This window comes from Mus musculus, chromosome 14 (assembly GCF_000001635.26).
Source record: "Mus musculus strain C57BL/6J chromosome 14, GRCm38.p6 C57BL/6J".
Lineage (NCBI taxonomy): Eukaryota > Metazoa > Chordata > Mammalia > Rodentia > Muridae > Mus > Mus musculus.
In genome coordinates this window covers 3,489,390-3,510,151 of record NC_000080.6, presented here as the reverse complement: position 1 = coordinate 3,510,151, position 20,762 = coordinate 3,489,390, and the positions used below count along the sequence as shown (strand labels likewise).

Sequence of the window (20,762 nt, the reverse complement as noted above, 5' to 3'; positions counted from 1 at the left end):
AGGGAGTCCCCTAGCACACCTCAGGCCCAATCTGACTTAGCATTTATGGCAGGTCTCCAGCATCAAACTCTATTTCTCAATATGGCTACTACAATTTCAAATACATGGCATATTGTCTCATTTGGTTTATAAAAAGTTCCTTGACTTTCTTTAGTGTTTTAGATTTTCAAATAATTTCTCCCCTGCTGCTCATGAAATCCCTTTTATTACTGTTACTTTGAGATCTTCATTGGTGAGCCATTGTAGTGCACAACTTTGGTTACAGAATTCCAGAGGCAGAGGCCAGCAGACCTTTGAAATGTGAGGCCAGCCTGGGCTATACAATGAAACTTCTATGTAGAACATATCAATAATCTTGTTGAAAGCTTGCATGTTGGAGTTTAAGGTATGAGTGCTGCCAAGAGCTGGAAGCCAGTCTGGGCTACATTGTAACAGGCCCGCAAGAGCTACACAGCAAATTCTTGTTTCAAACAAACAAACAAAAGCAAGAAAGAGTCTTGGCCATACAGTCTATAGATGCTACAGTCAGGGTTAAATAGAAAGGAGTAAAGCTGACCTCTCCAGTCAGTTTTCTACTTAATAAGGTGCCATACCACCACCCCCAAAGTACAAGAGACATGAGCCAAAGCTGATTAAATCTTTATGAACACTCTATTACTACTTACAGTTATTCTGAACTAATCAGTTGCTCACAAGCAGAATCATGAGACACTTAAAGTGTCTAATCCCATGTTCTAAGGTTTTACCTTCAATTGTGATAGAACTTAAGAGTTATGTGTCATATCTTGAAAACCATGAGTGGGTACTTGAGAAGCCATGGTGCAGGGCTCATGTTCCTGATCAGTCCAGAAGCAAAGGACTACAGATGGAACCAGCACAGACTGGAAGGCTGCCCTGGCAGCAATATGGAACCGATTCCGCAATCACTATGTGTTCCGTAGTCAGAACTTAACATTCAAAAAGTTTGCCCTGGGTCAATTTTCTTAGTTGTTACGCCGATAACAAAACAATCCGTGAGCAACAGTGCTGTCGATTACAGGAACTTCTGTGGTCCTAGCCCACAAGGCCAAAGACTCACCATCCAGGCAGAAAGGGGAACTGTACAACTTCTAGCTTGTATTGTGGCCTTTTTGCTTTGAAACACTTCTCTTTCTAAGTGTCCATTAATTCTGGACTATTAACTGGTATACTGCCATCAGCTAATGCCAACAGGTATAGAACCATTTGAAAATAAAAACCAATTTTAGGCAATGAAGTATAGTCAAGCCTCTCTCCACTTAAGATATTTTGTAAATCCTCCCACATTTTTAAACTGAGTGAGAATTGTAACTACCTATCTGCTAACCACTCCCACCCACCATTAAGGACTGCTTTGCTAAATATCTTCCAATGGCTCATTCTCAACAGCAAAACACTTTGATTCTCCTCACTTGTTTACTTTAATGATGCTAGGGCAAGCCTTGCACTGACATATGCTCTGTCCCAGATCTACATTCCAGCCCCCATTTTTTTCTACTCTTTCTCTTGATACAGAGTCTCAATATGTAGCTTATGCTGGCTCCCCAATCTGGGCCCTCTTTCCTCACCTAGTTGTTGTGAATACAGGTGTGCAGCACCACACCCAATTCCCCAAATACTTTTTGGGCTAAAATTTAAATTATGACTATATTCACTAACACTGGAATATATTCCAAAGCTAGCACCAAAGAAAACCAAGAAACTTACTATGCTAGCAAGTATCTTCTTTAGGCTCAAGACTTAGCCAGAATAATGCTAAATAAACTAATATGTATCCAAATTTAGCTAATTAACTTAATTTCACTCCCTCACAGAGAGAATGGCAGGAAGTCCCAGAAAATCCCTTTTCTCCACATGAATCTCCAAGGAATCTTTTGTTTTTCTCTCTGAATAGGAGAAATCAGGCCATCAAGGTTTAGGCTCCATCAGGAGAGAGAGGGAGAGAGAAGAGGAAGGGGGAGAGGGGAGAAGGGAGAGTGGGGAGGAGAGAAGGGAGAGGGCAGAGGAGAGAGGGGAGAGAGAGAAGCATAGTATGCCTTGGTTGAGTGGTGAAACAAAAAACATCTATGAGTATTTTAACCTATATGTCTTTGACACTGCAGACCTATTGCATAGGAAGTCTTTCCATCCAGAAAATAAGCATCAGAGAGATAGTCAGCTGTCCTTTCAAAATAGGACAAGAGAAATATACTCTTCTCCATTTTGGCCAGAATAAACCTGGTAATATGCAAGGCTTCTCTCTCTTCTAGGGGTGATGATCAGAATGGTCTCAAGCAACTCCAGAATTTCCACACCAAAGCAGAAGGCTTATGAACTCCAGGACCAAAAAGTCCAGCCAAGCAGCTATTGAAGCTAAAACTAAAGGCAGATTCATCAGTGCAGCCAAATCCCCAATGAAGCATTAAGTATAAGGTCGACAGGGAGCCTTTAAATTGTACCCAGATTCTGTGCCATTTCAAAGACTTTGGCATTTGTGCTAGGAAAGGGGACAGATTCTTCTTAGGTATGACACAGAAAGCTAAAACTAGTGATATTTTAGGTACTCACAGCCATGAAAATGTGCCAAGCATGCACAAGTCAAGTTCTGTCAGCATCTTAGCATGCTGGGTGATGAGGAAACCCTACATCTCTGTTAAAGATTAGGACAGGGATAGAATTGTCTTCGGTGTATAAACATTCTTAATATGCCATTTTCAGGTAAATAATCCCTGTTTCACTCCTGCGCTCAGACTTCATGAAATTCATTTTCACATTAAATTTTTAAAAAGAGATCAAATTAGAAGAATTAGTTTGGGGTGGAAAGGGGATGAGCAGGCCTGGGAAATGCATGAGAGTGTACCAAAAGGTGAGTGTAACACAAGCACACCATAAACCTACATGAAAGTGTCCTAATGGAATCCATAGTATTCACAGTTAGAAAATCTAAATGAAAGCATTTATTAAAAAAAATATATCAATGGTCATGATAAAGAGCACCCAAGATTAAATTCTGGCCTCCAAATACATTCATGGGCAACAACAAAAATAACCATGCACACACATACACAAATAAAGATAAAACCCATAAGGCAGGTGTAGTAAAATGTCATATAAATCCAATAAATGACAACAAACAAATATCCACAGACCAGAGGGAACTTACATCTTCCTCCACCTTCAGGGCTCTCGCCATGACACAGAGCCTTGTTTATGTGTTTGTCTGTGTGGATGTATGTTTCCTATGTGGGATATCCATGAAGGTCAGAAGAGGGATCAGATTGCCAGACCTGGAGTTACTAAATATTGTGTACTATTTCTACTTGGGTGCTAGAAAAGAACCTGGCCTCAGAGAATAGCACTAGGCACTCTTTACTGCTAAGCTCTCTCCATAGCCCAGAAAGTGTTGATACAATAAAAATTTAGGTTCTGCTTACTTATTTATAAATACCAGATTGTTTTCACTGAAAGCATAATCATTTCCCTCACTAAAAATTTATGTTCAACTCATGGCAGCAGATAGTGCATGGAGAAAATCCTGGATTGTCTGGAGAATGGAAGCCAGGACTGCTGAGAATGCTCTCCACCTGCACATGGAATATGACTGTGCATTTTTATTTTCTGGTTGTGAGATAAAACTCAGGACTTTGTGTGAGTGAAACAATTATCACACAGTACATGCCAGGTCTGTAAGCCCTTTCTATCACCAGCGTTACAAGGTACACAGCATGATGGGCCTGACTGTCCTTTGGGAAGCACGCACAATGGCACTTGAAAATGGCTTACAGAATTTTCAAGGATTAGACGGGATCAACTAGCCAAAGGCAGTTCAAACAGGTAATTCTCAGTCTGATAACCCTACCAATCTCAGTGTCTGCTCACCCTTCACAAAGAACTGGACTGTGAGAAACAAGTGTAACTAGTTCTACTTTTCCAGAAAAACAAATAAACAAACAAACAAACACACAAACACCCCTTTCCTCTGGCAAGATAACCAAATGATTTTGAAAGATGCCCATTGTCATAACAGGGCTCATTTTGTTCTCCAGGCTCCTTTACAAATACCGCTTAAAATAATTATAAAAAGAAATTTACAGAAAGGTCTACTCAAATTGTCTGCTTGTTTCTGATTAAATGGCTTACTTCCTAGGTATTAAATTTTATCTGGCTAAAACAGATGCATATTTTTCTCTGTCTCACTTCTTTACACATCTCAATGTCCCTCCATGGATGTCAAGGTTAACTGCAGTGGATTCCGGGAACCTTAAAATTCAGCCACCATACTTTACTCATTCTCCTACAGCCAGGGGGAAGACAGTGACCTAAATATTAGCCTTACAGGCTCCCCATCATCCTGTACCTCAACATGAATCAATAATTTGATTGATTCCACTAAAAAAATGGGGAATGTAATAGAAAAAATTAGCTCCATGTAAAAATGAGTTTCAGATCAAGTTGGTATGCAAAAAAAATTATAAGTTAAAGAAAACGCAGAAAAGAAAGTAGAAAATGAATGCAAAGCAAAAGAAAGGGAGTCAGCAAAACCTTGTGCTTAGGCTAAGGATTTTTCACCATAGGATGTTTCTACCAGGGCACTAAGCTTAATTCATGAGCAGTTGAGTCTTGACAGCTATTTAATGAGGTGGTTGATGTCAGAGCTACCTGGCTCATTTCCCAAAATTGTTTTCCTTTCCCATTATTGTGTATTTGTTAATATAAAATATTAACCAGACATTCATTCAGCTTCTGTAATTTCATTTATCTGATGATTTTTCAGAAAAAAAAATACAGTGCCTCATAGAGCAGAAATTCTTGAGTTGAGGCTGTTGTGGTGTGTTCCTTTAATAACCCAAGTCCATGTTTTCTTTTGTAAAGCACCTAAGACTTGCAGAGAATAATTGGGACTCAGCCACAATCACTAAGTTTTTCCCATGGTATACAACAACTTCCTCAGTTATTTTTTCTTGAACCACAATATCTTAGGAACTGGAAGAGGCATTATGCACAGTTAAGAGCAAATCTAGAAGAGCTAGGAGACTGAGCTCAAGAAAGCCAAAAGGAATCTTGAACAGCCCCAAAATAAAAAGGCCCAAGTAATCCTAAAATGGATTAGTGGGGAATCAAAATATAGGATTTCAGCTCCTGGCATTAATTCCAGCCTTGCTTGTTGCAGCCTTTTGATGCAAAGGGATAGAAGATCCTCCCAGGTCCTGATGGCTCCAGAGGACCCTATAGCAGGGGCGACCACAAGAGGGAAGGCAAGGTTTTATTATTGTTCCCAGGGATCCTCAGAATAGAAGTAAGAATTCTTGTATAAGCATCAGTTCCTCCTATGTATAGGATGAGTAAGGTGTCACCCATGCCATAGAGATGGAGAAGTGGCTTTAACTAGATACTTGCTAACTCACCATACGCTACAAAGAAAAAGGGAGACCAGAGAGGTGACCTCTGGTCAAAGACTTGTCTACCTCTTGCTAAACTGTTGAGCCCAAGATACCCTTCAGGTAGCAGATGAACTGTCTTCTCCAGGGCAGCATGAAGGTCCTGGAAGTGGTCCTGCTACATGCCCAGGAGACAGTAGAGCAATATCTCTGCTTTGGGGCCTACTACCTCCTGTTCCTGCTGTGACTGCTCACAGAAGCTCAATAGTATGGTGTACTGCAGCACCCTGTTCATGGCCTTTACCTGTGTCATGGCATGGGCAAGGCTCTGTAAATACTATATGAGCCATTCCTTGCTCTGTGGCTCCCTGTTGGTGACATTTTCCCTCTCTGTATATGGCCAGATAGCATCAGGGCTTAGTGAGGGCAGCAGAGTGACACAGACTGAATTGGGCCTTCAGGCTAGGGAACTGTAAATAGGAAGGCTATGCGATTGATAGGCTGGAACTAACCTCCTGCATCACTGGTAATAAGGCATGATCATGGAATGCCTCTCCCTCTGCTTCCTCTTTCTGGCAAAACCAAGTTAGCTGAGGTTGTAACCATACTTGAAGAGAAGAGACAAAAATGGAGAAGGCAGAGGTGGTGACCACTCCATCCTAGGTCCTGCCACAGATGGGCTTGACCCCTCCTGCTCCACTTCCAGTTGACTATCCCACTTCAAACTTCTATTTCAGTTGGGATTGGAGGAGGGTAAAGTCACTGAAGCCCAACAGTTCCCAGAATTCTGACACGGAGGCATGTGCCCATGAGATCTTCTTTTCAGGCCTCCATCCTTCCTGGCCCACCTTCAGTACTGAGGAATTACAGCAGAAAACATGAAGAATTGGTGCTTTCTGACTTGCCTGGTAGGTTCATCTTCAGATCTTATCCTCATACCACCCATGACCATTTGCTCAGGTAATGGTAACTCCCACAGTCTCCTGGGTGCTCCTACCCAGTTATCAACGAGACATGACTGTATCACAGGTATGCCCAAAGGCCAACTTTGTAAAAGACAGTTACTCCACTGAGACACATGATTTCAGGTGATACCATACAAACAACAGGTTTAGACAATGGAGGTGACTGCTATCATGGAACCGTAGCTTTACACAGACTGCCTGGCTTTCCCCTCTCCCTTACACCTCGATAACTTCTGTCTGGCTGACCAGTACTTATCCTGACAGCAACCACAGATCCGAAGTCATCACTAAGATTCTCATCTTATGTCTTCTTAGGAATAATAGACATCCTGATGATGATGGGATGGACAAAGTGGGAAAGGGAAGGAAAAGTGACATTGGACACTGATTTGGTTTGTGATGAGAAATAACTAAGTTCCATGAAAAACAAGTATAGATACAGAAGAGAAACATAGTCTCTGAATAACAGTCAAAGGAGAGTGAAGAGAATTAGTTTGTGTTCCTAGAAATCTTCTGAATAATCCAGTGAGGCAGCATGGTTGGTGAGATTGTCTCACATTCTGTGCAGTGGTGCATAGTACTTTTGTTCAGTCCTTTATAAGATGCTCTTAGTGTCACTGGGAACTAGCTGACAGAAACTGGAAACATATTTAGTGCTTTAGTGTTGATTTTAACAATGACCTTGGCAGAAACTCCTTTCTGTCAGTATTAGAGATTTAGATGTGTGAGGTTGAAGAGTTCCCCAGTTAAAGAATTTCTTTTTTTTATTAGATAATTTCTTTACTTACATTTCAAATGTTATCCACTTTCCTCATTTCCCCTCCAAAAACCCCCTATCCCATCCCCTCTCCCCTTGCTCACCAACTTGACTACTCCCAATTTTCTGTCCTGGCATTCCTCTACACTGGGACATCAAGACTACACAAGACCAAGGGCCTTCTTCCCATTGATGTCTGACAAGGGCATCCCCTGCTACATATGTGGCTGCAACCATGGGTCCCTCCAAGTGTACTCTTTGGTTGGTAATTTAGTCCCTGGGAGCTCTTGGGGAACTGGATGGTTCATATTGTTGTTCCTCCAGTGGAGCTGCAAACCCCTTCAGCTCCTTGGGTCCTTTCTCTAGCTCCTCCATTGGAGACCCTGTGCTCAGGCCAGTGGTTGGCTGAGAGCATCCACCTCTGTATTTATCAGGAGTCTCTCAGGAGACAGCTATATGAGGCTCCTGTCAGCAAGCACTTGTTGGCAACCACAATAGTGTCTGGGTTTGTTGATTGTATATGGAATGGATGCCCAGGTGGGGCAGTCTGTGAATGGCATTTCCTTCAGTCTCTGCTTCACAGTTTGTCTCTGTCTGTCCTCCCATGGGGATTTTGTTCCTGCTTCTAAGGAGGACCGAAGGTTCCACACTTAAATCATCCTTCTTGAGCTTCATGTTGTCTGTGAATTATATCTTAGATATTCTGAGCTTCTGGGCTAATATCCACTTATCAGTGAGTGCATACCATGTGTGTTCTTTTGTAATTGGGTTACCTCACTCAGGATGATATTTTCTAGTTCCATCCATTTGCCTAAGAATTTAATGAAGTCAATGTTTTTAATAGCTGAGTAGTACTCCATTGTGTAAATGTACCACATTTTCTGTATCCATTTCTCTGTTGAGGGACATCTGGGTTCTTTCCAGCTTCTGTCTACTATAAATAAGGCTGCTATGAACATAGAAGAGAATGTGTCCTTATTACATGCTGGAGCATATTTTGGGTCTATGACCAGGAGTGGTATTGCTGGGTCCTCAGGTATTACTATGTCCAATTTTCTGAGCAACAGCCAAACTGATTTCCAGAGTCATTGTACTAGTTTGCAATCCCACCAGGAATGGAGGAGTATTCCTTTCTCCATATCCTCACCAGCATCTGCTGTGACCTGAGTTTTTTATCTTAGCCATTCTGACCTGTGTGAGGTGGACTCTAAGGGTTGTTTTGATTTGCATTTCTCTGATGATTAAGGATGCTGAACACTTTTTCAGGTGCTTCTCAGACATTCAGTATTCCTCAGGTGAGAATTCTTTGTTTAGCTCGGAGCCCCATTTTTTAATGGGGTTATTTGTTTCTCTGGAGTTTAGCTTCCTGAGTTCTTAGTATATATTGGATATTAGGCCTCTATCGGACGTAGGATTGGTAAAGATCTGAACCCAATCTGTTTGGTTGCTGTTTTGTCCTATTGACAGTGTCCTTTGCCTTACAGAAGGTTTGCAATTTTATGAGGTCTCATTTGTCAATTCTTGATCTTAGAGCATAAGCTATTGGTGTTCTATTCAGGAAAATTTCCCCTATGCCCATGTGTTTAAGGCTCTTCCCGACTTTCTTTTCTATTAATTTCAGTGTATCTGGTTTCATGCGGAGGTCCTTGATCCACCTGGATTTGAGCTTTATACAAGGAGAAAAGAATGGGTCAATTTGCATTCTGCTACATGCTAACCGACAGTCGAACCAGCACTATTTCTTGAAAAATGCTGTCTTTTTTCCGCTGGATGTTTTTACCTCCTTTGTCAAAGGGCATTGTCTTTTTCAGTGAGAGAAGCCCTTCCCTGTTCTGAACCCTCCTTTACCACACGCAAAGACACACATTATATCCATGACTGCTCAGCCATGTGTCCATCCTTTTATTCAGGCTGAATTGGTACTTCCCTTATCCCCCAGGTCCTACTGTGTCCTTTTCTGTTTTCTTTCAGAAAGAAATCAATACCTCCTTGTAGATACTGGGCAACAGCACTGCATCCCTGGCACTTTACAACCTGATTTCTGACAATAACTCAACGTGGAAATTGATTCTCTGGAACGACTAGATGACCCAGTCATTTAGGGTGCGAGCTGATCTTACAGGATACCTCAGTTTGGTTCTCATCACCCACATCAGACAGCTCAGTTCTGCCTCTATCCCCAGCTCTGGGGGATTTAACAGTCTCTTGTAGCTTCCAGGGCACCGGCACATTAAAAGAATAGAATAGAAGAAAGTCTACTCACTACCACTCACCTGAAGTCACCTCAGAGGTCCCTGCTTCCTACACCCTCTGCCACTTCTAGTTTAACCCTCACAACATCTTCCTTTCTTTCTCTTACCGTTTCACCCTGCACTGGCCCTATGTCTCTATAACCAGCTCCTGTCATGCACCTATCTTCCCCTGTACCTCTCTTCCTACACAGAAATCATTGGTAATCTCTACTGGATATTCATTGGCTAGCTCCTCAAGCTGTTTACTTAACTTTTCCTGAGCCTGCAGTTCTTTTTTTTTAATTAGGTATTTTCTTCATTTATATTTCCAGTGCTAGCCCAAAAGTCCCCCATACCCTCCCCCTCCACTCCCCTACCCACCCACTCCCACTTCTTGGCCCTCGCATTCCTCTGTACAAAGGCATATAAAGTTTGCAAGACCTATTGGCCTCTCTTTCCAGTGATGGCCAACTAGGCCATCTTCTGATACATATGCAGCTAGAGACACGAGCTCCGGGGGGTACTGGTTAGATCATATTGTTGTTCCACCTATATGGTTGCAGACCCCTTTAGCTCCTTGTGTACTTTCTCTAGCTCCTCCACTGGGGGCCCTGTGATCCATCCAATATCTGACTGTGAGCATCCACTTCTGTGTTTGCTAGGCCCTGGCATAGCCTCACAAGGGACAGCTATATCAGGGTCTTTTCAGCAAAATCTTGCTAGTGTGTGCAATGGTGTCCGCATTTGGAGGCTGATTATGGGATGGATCCCTGGGTATGGCAGTCTCTAGGTGGTCCATCCTTTCGTCTCAGCTCCAATCTTTGTCTCTGTAACTCATTCCATGGGTGTGTTGTTCCCAATTCTAAGAAGGGGCAAAGTGTCCACACTTTGGTCTTCAATCTTCTTGATTTTCATGTGTTTTGCAAATTGTATCTTATATCTTGGGTATTCTAAGTTTCTGGACTATTGTCCACTTATTAATGAGTACATATCATGTGAGTTCTTTTGTGATTGGGTTACCTCACTCAGGATGATGCCCTCCAGGTCCATCCATTTGCCTAGGAATTTCATTAATTCATTCTTTTTAATACAAGAGTAGTACTCCATTGTGTAAATGTACCACATTTTCTGTATCCATTCCTCTGTTGAGGGGCATCTGGGTTCTTTCCAGCTTCTGGCTATTATAAATAAGGCTGCTATGAACATATGATACATGTGTCCTTCTTACAGGTTGGAATATCTTCTGGATAGATGCCCAGGAGAGGTATTGCGAGATACTCCGGTAGTAGTATGTCCAATTTTCTGAGAAACCACCAGACTGATTTCCAGAGTGATTGTACAAGCTTGCAATCCCATCAACAATGGAGAATTGTTCCTCTTTCTCCACATACTTGCCAGCATCTACTGTTACCTGAATTTTTGATCTTAGCCATTCTGACTGGTGTGAGGTGGAATCTCAGGGTTGTTTTGATTTGCATTTCCCTGATGATTAAGGATGCTGACCATTTTTTCAGGTGCTTCTTAGCCATTCAGTATTCCTCAGGTGAGAATTCTTTGTTTAGTTTTGAGCCCCATTTTTAATGGGGTTATTTGACATTCTGGAGTCCACCTTCTTGAGTTCTTTATATATATTGGATATTAGTCCCCTATCTGATTTAGGATAGGTAAAGATCCTTTTCCAATCTGTTGGTGGCCTTTTTGTCTTATTGAGAGCCTGCCGTTCTTTATTACACCTTGGTGGTACACACCTCTGCTTACTAGAATCTTTAGGAAATTAAGTGATAGGACTAATATAATGACATTGACAAGGTCCACCATCTGGCAGTCACAGGAAACTCACTAATACAGGACTCATGCAGGCAATTTCAACTGCTCCAAAAGCTTGACTGGTAGGTTGCCTTTGCAATACACCAGCTGGGTACTATCCTGTAACCCTCTATCCTTCTATTCTCTTTTGAGCAAAATAGAGTGACAACGACAATAGTAGCAGACTAGCGCTCAAGCTAAGATGGATGCTATTGATAGACTTTCTCTGAGAGATAAACTTCACAGAATCAGGTGGAAGCTGAAGGAAAGAGATATTATTATTATTATCATTATTATTATTATTTATTTTCTTTATTTACATTTCAAATGTTATCCCCTTTCCTAGTTTCCTCTCTGTAAATAGAGGCATAGAGGAAGAAAGAGTTTTATTTAGCTGGTTTTCAGGTAATAAGTGAGGGGATAGGAACTCTCCACCTTAATCTCTACCCTGTCATCCAAACACTGTCCCTTTAACTATGTAAGAAAACCCATGTGTAGACCTCAAGAAATCAGAAATCAGGGGTTTGTGGTGTGGGGTACATGTTATATACCAATAGATCTTTTTAAATGGCCCAACAAACATTTGAGTGAAATAATAAAAATGTTACCATTTTGTGGGGTAGTGGGCTGTGCACAGACAGCCTGGTCTCCAGTCGAACAAAGGTCTGGAACCCCAGAGACTAGATGGATGGTGATTTCCACCTACATGGGACGGAAGGTGTTCCATCATGTCTCCTGGCCTTCTGGCTCCTGTCAAAGTTACCATCCCCACAGCCCACACAGGAGAGGTGTGTGGCTATCCGTCACGTAGGAGCAGCACCAAGCCTTCCCACAAATGAGAGGTACCTGCTGTCAAACCCTGAATCACCCCCAAAACTGTATATAAATCCTATCCAGGGAATTAAAGGTGCTCGAGAACTACTCTGTCATCTGAGTGTTATGTTCCAAGAGCTGTAACACTTGGGAAGAGATCTTCTCTCCATCTGAGGTTCCACTGCACTCCTCACTGAATAGTCGGCTTCTCCTTGGCCCAGCCCAACCCAACTCAGTGCAAAGCAGCTCAGAGTTACTGAGTGACCTGGAAGGCATGGCAGAAACTTCATCTTTGCCTGCAATCACTTCCCTTGGCTGGAACCCTGGCATTAGGCCTGGCCAGAGATCTCCATGGAAAACCTCTGGTACCCAGGCCCACATCATTGAGGATCACTTCTGGTGGACATGTTATATAGCAGCCTGAAGAAACAAGAGCCATAAATATACTTATTAACTAAATCCAATTCATGAAATGAAACCACCAGCAACAGGAGAATCAGAAGTGGAGAGGTAGGCCTACCCAAAGATTTCTCAGAGTCAATTGTTAAAGGACAAACAACTCTCGTTCTGTGTCCTTGTTCAGGAGTAGCCTCAATAAGAATGATCTAGATCTATAAGCAGCATGTGGTGGCAAGATGTCTCACAGGAAATTCTCAGCTCCCGGGCATGGGTCATTGGGCTTCTTGCCTCACAGGCACAACAGCCGGCATCATGGGAAAATGAAGAGCCTCCCCAAGGATGACCCTTCCAAGCCTATTCACCTCACAGCTTTTCTAGGCTACAAGGGTGCCATGACCCACATCCTCTGGGAAGTTGACAGGCCAGGATCTAAGGTGAACAAAAAAGAAGTTCTGGAGGCTGTGACTATTGTGGAAACCCCACCAATGGTGGTTGTGGGCATTGTAAGATATGTTGAAACCCCACGAGGCCTCTGGACCTTCATGACTATATTTGTTGAGCATATCAGTGATGAGTGTAAAAGGCAGTTCTATAAGAAGTGGCACAAATCTAAGAAGACGACTTTTACCAAGTACTGTGAGAAATGGCAGGATGACACAGGCAAGAAGCAGTTGGAAAATGACTTCAACAGCATGAAGAACTATTGCCAGGCCATTCGCATGATTGTTCACACTCAGATGAGTCTGCTTCCTCTGTCCCAGAAGGCACACTTGATGGAGATCCAGGTGAATGGAGGCACTGTGGCTGAGAATCAAGACTGGGCCCAAGAGAAGCTGGAGCAGCAGGTTCCTGTAAACCAGGTGTTGGGGCAGGATGGGATGATTGATGTCATCAGCGTGACAAAAGGCAAAGGATACAAAGGGGTGACCAGTTGTTGGCAGACAAAGAAACCACCCCAAAAGACGCATCAAAGTTTGCACAAAGTTGCCTGGATTAGAGCCTGGAACCCTGCCTGTGCAGCCTTCTCTATGGCTTGAGTTGGGCAGAAAGGCTACCATCACTGAACAGAGATTAACAAGAAGATTTACAAGATTGGTCAAGGATACCTCATCAAGGATGGTAAACTGATCAAGAACAATGCATCTACTGACTATGACCTGTCTGATAAGAGCATCAACTCACTGGGTGGCTTTGTCCATTATGGTGAGGTGACCAATGACTTCATCATGATCAAAGGCTGTGTGGTGGCGACCAAGAAGGGAGTGCTTACCCTTTGTAAGTCCTTACAGGTCCAGATCAAAAGTCAGGCCCTGGAGAAGATTGACCTAAAGTTCATTGACACCGCCTCCAAGTTATGTCATGGTCATTTCCAGACCATGGAGGACAAGAAAGCATTCATGGGACCACTCAAGAAAGATATCATTGCCAAGGAGGAAGGTGATTGATTCCAGGATCACTTTGCACAGCTGGTGGGGTCTCAGCAATAAAATATTTCTAGAAAAAAAAAAAGAATGATTTAGGACTGGAGCCCATGCCTCCAGGGCATCAAGGTTGTGGTCTTTTTGGATCCATCTCTTGGGCTCTGGCTATCAGGGCTTATTCACCTGTTTCTGAGGTGTCCCATGCTCTCTTTGGCAACACAATTACACTTGGCTCTTTGATGACTGTGGCCATTTCCCCATGTAAATAATCTATATGATGCTGTATTTCTTCATAAACCTGCTTGGATTAAGCCAAATTAGTAAAAGATCTGAAGACACAGCTTCTATCTTCTCTATCCTTCTAAACTCCTGGCACCTCCCCATCAATAATTTGTCACTGATGTTGGATGTGCTGGTCCAGGTCAATCAGAAATAAAGAAAGGAAGGTTCAAAAATTCTCTGATGTCTCAGAAAGTGATGGCAGGTGGATGGCTTGCCAAAGCACAATAATTATGCCTTCCTTAGAACTGCTACCACTTGGGTAGAAGCTGCAGTCTTCCTCCCTATATTGCCATGTAGAGAAAGTTGAGTTATAGTTGATTCCACTTCCCATGGCTAACTTAGTCACCATTCTACTGTTGTGAAGAGTCAGCATGGCCAAGGCAAGTCCTATGAAAGAATTTAATTGTGGGGTTGCTTACATTTTGGAGGATTAATCCCATAGTAAACATGGCAGAATGCATGATGTTAGGCTTGGTGCTGTATGTATCTGAAAACTGCATCCTAACAGAATGACCAGAGAGATGAAAAGGGACCAAAATGGGGTGTGAAAATCTCAAAGCCCACCTGCAGTGACACAATTCCTTCAAGAATGTTGTATTTTTTCCACCAAGCCACACCACATAATCCTACTCTAATTGTCTCACTCCCTGAAGATTAAGCATATAGATACAGACACTTCTGTTGGGAATCTTTCTTCAAATCACCAAAATACCTTTGTTCGGAGTGCGGGAGAGATATAATCCTCAGTATAACCATCAGTGCCATGGATGGTGGTGTTTGGGGGGGGCATTGTTTTCTCAGTGAAATAGGAAAATTCTGATTACACATTTTTTTATGAGAAAGATGCTTTGGACAGTTGGGATGGCTCTTACTCTTTCGGTTAATATTATAACAAACATTAAATTGTATTCAGAAACATATTTTGATTATTATCTTTGTGTGTTTTGGATCTCATGGCAGTAATAGGTACCCGAGGTGTTAACTACCGTTTCTGTAACAGCAAACTGTCTCTCTCTACAGCCCAATGCTGTGTAGTTTGTATGGTTCATTTGTTGTTGGCTTGTTGTTATTGATGTTGTTTGTGTTGCTGAGGCTAGAGTCTGGGGCCTTGTACATGTTGGGCAGGCAAATTCTCCACCACTGAGTCTCCAGCCACTTTTCTGGAGGTTTTTGTTGCTGTAGATTGTACTGAAGAAGTCTTTCAGCTTTTATATTTGAAAAAGATACCACGGCAAGATACACAGCCACAACCAATGCACCACAATAAATAACCAACCCAACACATGACATTATGATACAGTAAGAATCAATTTAAAAGATATATCACCTCATTCTTGGGTTTGCCTATGTTCTTAATTTTTAGATTAAAAATCTTTTGAAACATTGAATGACACCTCTCATCTATCAACTACTGCCATTAAATATCGCATCTTCACAGCTGAATAAATAGACCAGCCAACATCCAGAATAGTCCTCCAGTCATTCAAGAAAGAGTTCCTAACTAAGGACAAATTGTTTCTACTGATTTCTTTCCTGGGGTTTCATTTTGGATTGCATGTTCACTTTTAAAGATGCTTGCTGATCTCTTCGTGGACCAGAGATGGAGGAAGCACACCACTCTATTTATTTTTTCACCACAAGATTAATTCAGGTCAATCTCAGCTCTCAGGTTTGTTCTTGTAGTGGTTTTGAAGGTTTCAAAGGAAATGTTGCTGCATGGAGAGCTATGAAGCTGCTGATGTTTGCAAGTCAGTTAGAGAGTGACTTCTACAAGCAGATCAGATTGGTGACCCTGGTCTTCTGGCTGTCAGGGGAACACCACTTTGGCCACTGATTCAAAGAATGTTCTGTTGAGAGCATTTGCTAAGGGGGTTCTGATGATGGCAACTTGCTGATGTCAGGGAACTCCAGGGACATGAGCTCACTGAATCACTGCTTTCATTGGAAAAGGAACTTTTTGGCCAGAACAATCCTCTTAGAATCTATCTTTCTGCACAGCAGCTCTGGATCATTTCTCCAATGCCCTGACTGGTTTAGCCTTAACTATAGGGGAAATCACACACACACACACACACACACACACACACACACACACACACACACACACACACTGTGGTTAGCATCTGCTTTCTTTCCCTGTCTACCTGGGCCACAAAATTTCTCCACCTCAAATATTTTCAGGTCTCAATAGATAAAAGTTCTGAAACTTCATCTTGATATGCACCAATAATACAGTAACACACAATTTCTAGCAGTCTATGTAACATTGATGTTTTGTCCAGGAAGCTCATAGCTCTTTTTTCAAGTAATCACCTAATCCAACCCTAAGTCACAAAAATTGCAAACCTGAAGACAAAAAGAATCTATTCTGAGTCAGGTGAAGTCTCTGCAATGTTCTTTTGAAGTTCATATACTGTTTTCAGATCTTCCCTCTGATATTCTAAAATGTCACCATCATTCCTTCACTGAGGGCTTTATCAAGAATGAAGTAGGAATATTGAATCCTCTCTGTGGCATTGGCTTTAACTCACTCAGTCTTGGAAGATACACTCATATCATGGATAAATTCTGTTCTGCCACCCACAGTGCAGAGCAAGCTACAAATCTATCAGATATGTGTCAGCATCTACATGTTCACAGTAATTCATGCTTCATGATTTATGACCACACATCTTGAACGATAATATGTCCTGTCTTGATCAAACAAGCTTCACATTATCATCCCCAAATTTTATCAATCGCCATCACCTTCAGTTTTAAAACAAACCCTGTAACATCAGTTATGGTTCTCTCTGCTGGAAATCAGGAATGCATGGAAAATAATTTGTAGGGTCCTTATGATCTGTTTCTGCTATCACAAAATTCAGGAAGTCATAATTTTCCCAATAACTCAAATTATCATTGTCATGACAGCTTTAGTCATCTCAGGGTTATGCTTTCTACATCCTAAGCTTCAGTCAAAATATTAATAGCAACCTCCAGCTATGCTGACCGAGTGCAGTTTGCTGTTTCTGTCTAGTAGTTGTGCTGTCACATGATCCATAAGTGATCCTCATATAGTTTTCCTTTATACTCAGCTGGATCTCATCATAATGAATGGGGCTGGGAGCCCACAATTCTGCCTTGTATATAGGGTGTCACCCTGCCTCTGGATAATTTTGCATTGTACTATCTGTACACGTCTTTCAGCTGATGTTCATTGATCCAGCAACATACATACATACATAGCTGTTGAGCTTCAGGGTAGTATATGAAATAGCTCAGCCAAATGATTAGTAGCTCCAACCTGCAATGTGCATATTGCCTGGTAAACATAGAGCTTTTTCAAGCATTGGTATATTTTGCCCTGAATCATCAATCTCTGTTGGTATAAAATACACTGTCTTGGCTTGCTGACCTGTGGAGAAAAGTAAGTTCCTCATTAGGCTGATACTATAATATGGATTCTTTCAGTCAATCTCTGCTTGTGACCTTCTGGAGAAGTAGCTGAACATTGGGAGCATCTGCTCTTCAAAGAGGTCAAACATGCCCTCTACAAATACTTTCTCAGGACTGGACATTTCAGTCCAGCGGTGAAACCGGAGTCTCCAGTAATTTTCTTTATGGAGGAACAAATGAGTAACGGGAGGAATGAGGGACTGTTGTCATCTCTGACACAAATTATCTTCGTCCACATGTTACTCTTGTGCGTGTGATGGAGTCATTCTGCTTTAGCACTCTACTGGAGTTGGAATCTTATGCATTTGGTTGTCATCTGTTTGGATAACAACCTAGATCAACACAGTTGACAACATTTTTTCATGACAGATTTCCCTACACATAGGGAGAACTGAGGACTCAGTAAGCTTACCACTGCCTTGGGCAGTAAACTGACAAGATTCTTTCTTGCTCACGAGCAAATCTTCCCTCCATGTGGGCTACTTGTTGGTGGATATCTGGGTTTTGAGTACAGTTATAAGGAGTTGGGCAGAGGACATGGAAGTTGAAAGGAGGGGCAGTTGAGTGCAGAGAAAGTCAATGTTTGACCTTGCTTACTGAATGTAATAAACCAAAGGGGCAGTGGTTCCCATAATTCAAATAAGTGAATCATGTGACTATGAAACAGCATGTGATTATATTGGAGAGTCCTATATTACTGGATAACTGGATAGATACCAGGACATTTTTAGCTCTTTTGTTTTCAATGAAGTAGTTCAAACTTCTATGTAGGTTTGTATTTTTAGTGTATTTTGCAAAGAGTCACTTTCTTGATGCATATACTTTTTCCAATTATGGCCACTCCCACCTAATTTATCGAATTGGTTTTTTCTTCCAAGTCCACTGGGTACTTCAAATTTAATATGAGAAACTGAAGACAATGTCCTAAATCTTGTCTCTTGTCTTAGGATTTCCATTGTTGTCAAGTGACACATGACCACAATAATTCTTAGAAAGAAAAATTTTATTGAGGCTGGTTTACAGTGCAGAAGTTTAGTCCATTATCATCATGGTGGGGAGCATGGCAGTGTGCAGGCAGAAATCGAGCTGGAGGACCTGAGAGCTCTAAATTTTGATCTGCAAGTAGCAGAAAGAGATTGGGTTATACCAGGCTTGAGCATATATCAGACCTTGAAGCCCTCTTCCAGTTACACACTTCCTCTAACAAGGCTACACCTAGTGCAACAAGACCACACCTCTTAGTAGAGCCATTCTCAATGGGTCAAGCATTCAAACACACAAGTCCATGCAGGCCATGCCTATTCCAACCACCTCATCTTGGAATTACTCCACACTATCAGCTGGTATCTCATCCTAATTAGGACCAGGTGGTAAATTGTACTGAAATCCTGAATTGGGGAAGTTTTGGGTCCTAGTAATTCTTCATAGCTCCAACAGTCATTAAGTTCTGTGTCTGTTGTTCTGTCTTTATCGTTGAGGAGAGCATGCCTACTTCTTTTGTATTTATTTTAATGTTTCAAAATGTTATTTACAGTCACATAATACATTTTTATCTAAAACACCACACTTTACTTCCCTCAATTCATTCCTATCTGTAACCACTATTCCTTTACACACTATGTATTTTTAAAGAAGATAACAGAGCCCACTTAGCATGGATAGAATTAGCAAAATCTACTGGAGCATGAGTAGCCTCTCAGGGATGTATCCCCAAAGAAAACTGGCTCTCTTCTCCTCAGCAGCCACCATTTGCCAGCAAGTCCTTACCTAAGGATGGTCCTGCATGAGCCTCTCCCTTGTTAATGCTGAGATGTTCATTGCCCAAATCTTGCTCACCTTTTGGGCATGCAGGTACAATTGCTATGAAGTAATGTGTGCAGCAACCCTATCATAACAGATAAATACTGTTTTGGTTTGGACATCCTTACCTCTGCATCTCAAAAATTTCCTCTACCTTTTTCTGCCATAACTCCATCGCTTTGTAGTATGAGGTTGTGATATAGCCGGGTCATGTAAGCTGAGAACTCCACAGACCCATATTCTCTGTACATTGATCAAGTGGTCTTTTAGGACTCTAATAACTGTTATACACTGTTAGGAGAAGTATAGGACCAGAAAGGTGTACAACTTACAGAGAAAGTCTGACACAAGAGTGAGTTTGAAACATGTCCAATCCCTGAAAATATTATCCTGAATACAACACTAGGAGCATTGTGTCCTCCTTGTCTGAGCCTGCATGTTCCAGCTCACTTACAACACCTACCTCCACCACCCTTGAGGTAATCATTTACTCTGGTGACTAGATTACAGGTTAAACTTCCTTTCATTCTATTATGACAGGACCAGCCAACACATGGAGTTCTTCATGCAAATGAAACATTCACAGCACATTTGCACTGGAGAATAATGCAGTTACCCTGAAAGCCCCTACCTACATGTTCACTCCAATTTAAGGAGATCTGTTTCACTGAAAACCGTCTCAAGAGAAGACTATTTCTCCCACACTTACACCAACCAAGATCTTGGTATCCTAACTGGCTACTCATCATTCTTTCCAGTCAAGCCTGGGGTACAATGGTGCCTAGATATGCCCAAGGGAAAAACAGATTTGACTGACAGAGACTCTTTTCTGATGATTACCTAGAGCTATACTATTTTATGTGTCTAGAAATGAAACTTAGAAAACAATACTATTTATTTACAGTGGGCAAATAGTAGCCAGATCTCCCCTAGGGGCTATGTCCTACACATACATATTTAGCCCAGTCAACATCAACATAAATAAATGTGGAACTTTGAATCTAGTGTGGAAAGGGTTGGTTACTCCCATAACATTCACACTACTATTTCACTTGGGATCGTGATTTGCTGGCTGAGGAACATTGTTAATCACAGGGTTCACTGTTGAGGAAATGGTTGATTATTTTCTCACTGTTAGCATGAAGGCCATATCCTAATATTGTGAATGTTATCAGGCAGGGATGAACCTTCCAGGTTAGTACCAGATTGAGTTCTCCATGTCCTATGACTCAAGGATATAATGTCTTCAGCAAAAGGACCTTAACATTGAGTTTTGGAGGCTAACCATGAGCCATGGGATTATTCCATATTTTTGAAGGGATTGTATCTATGGGACATTTTTACTAGATAAATTTTTGGGTGAGAAACTCTCTTGTCAGTATAGAGTAACTCCATTTAAATCCATTTTATATATGCAGATGTACATATTTTACCACCTGTTTACTAATGGGTCTAAAATTATCTATGGGACTATG

General features: G+C 41.7%; 1 protein-coding gene and 2 pseudogenes across 3 annotated transcripts in view; 1 reads left to right on the top strand and 2 right to left on the bottom strand.

Moving 5' to 3' along the window:
- Positions 1-6,136, bottom strand: part of Gm2977 (predicted gene 2977) — a 58,917-nt gene extending 52,781 nt beyond the window's left edge. Inside the window, exons 1-2 of one of the 3 annotated variants that reach the window (XR_001781343.2) lie at positions 5,888-6,135; positions 4,733-5,223 (exon numbers count right to left, since the gene is read on the bottom strand). The gene's annotated coding sequence lies outside the window, so the exon portion shown is untranslated. Of the gene's footprint in view, positions 1-4,732; positions 5,224-5,887 lie in introns of those variants that run through there. The other 2 variants (XR_003950936.1, XM_017316310.2) reach the window with 2 other exon arrangements.
- Gm8324 (predicted gene 8324) lies at positions 12,558-13,843 on the top strand (annotated as a pseudogene).
- On the bottom strand, positions 16,755-17,894 carry Gm18572 (predicted gene, 18572; annotated as a pseudogene).